This window comes from Protobothrops mucrosquamatus, unplaced genomic scaffold (assembly GCF_001527695.2).
Source record: "Protobothrops mucrosquamatus isolate PMUCROS unplaced genomic scaffold, P.Mucros_1.0 scaffold2675, whole genome shotgun sequence".
Taxonomy (NCBI): domain Eukaryota; kingdom Metazoa; phylum Chordata; class Lepidosauria; order Squamata; family Viperidae; genus Protobothrops; species Protobothrops mucrosquamatus.
The window spans coordinates 154453-155598 of NW_015388722.1; positions in this window are offsets into that span (position 1 = coordinate 154453).

Genomic DNA, 1146 nt, shown 5'->3' on the forward strand with positions numbered 1-1146 from the left:
GATTAAGAAGGTAAAGATTTTCCCTAAGATTTTGTCGGATCATAGTCCTGTCTGGATGGAGATCTTAACTGAGGGAAATAGTAGAAGGACTTGGAGACTGAATGAGAATTTATTGAATTATGAAACAAATGTCCAGAAACTAAAGGACCACTTAAAAGACTTTTTCGCGTTGAATATGAATAAAGGCACTCCAATATCGTTGGTCTGGGATGCAAGCAAAGCCATTATGAGGGGTGCCTTAATTTCAATGAATTCTGCTTATAAGCGAAAACAGCAGCAAAATTATAAAGATATTGAGCAAGAGATAAAAATAAAAGAAAAAGCTTTCTCCCTAAATCCAATGGATAAGAGTTTAAAGGCATCTATTGTAATGCTGAAAGAACAGTATAATATGTTGCTTTCTGACCAAACTGCTACTAATTTGAAATATATGAAACATAATACATTTTGCAACGCAAATAAACCTGGAAGATGGTTAGCGTATCAATTACGTAAGAAACAAAAACAAAGACTTATTGAGAAAATAAACTATAAGGGTAAAGAAGTTTTTCAACAAGATTTGATCAAAAGGGCCTTTACAGAATATTTTGCTAAACTATATGCTTCTGAGAATATACAATTAGATGAAATAGACAATTATTTACAGCAAGCAAATATGCCTTGCCTCTCTGAGGATCAGAAAGGACTGATGAATGGTATGATTACGGTGGAAGAGATTGCAGAGGCATTTAAACAATTGAAGGTCGGTAAGGCCCCTGGTACAGATGGGTTTACTGCAATTTATTATAAAAAATTACTGGAAGAAATGTTGGAACCTCTGAGATGTCTATTTAACGATGTCTTAATGGGAGGACAAATACCACCATCTTGGAGATGTGCATTTATCTCACTTATACCTAAGGAGGACCAAAATATGACCCAACCTAAAAGTTACAGACCAATATCACTACTGAATACGGATTATAAGATCTTTGCAAAAATACTAGCCAATAGACTAATGCAAGTAATTAAACAGATTATTCATATGGACCAGTCTGGATTTATAAATGGACGATATATGAAGAACAATGTTAGACAAATTGTGAATGTGTTGGAATATTTGGATAAAAATAATCAAGTCCCGGCGGCCCTTATCTTTTTGGATGC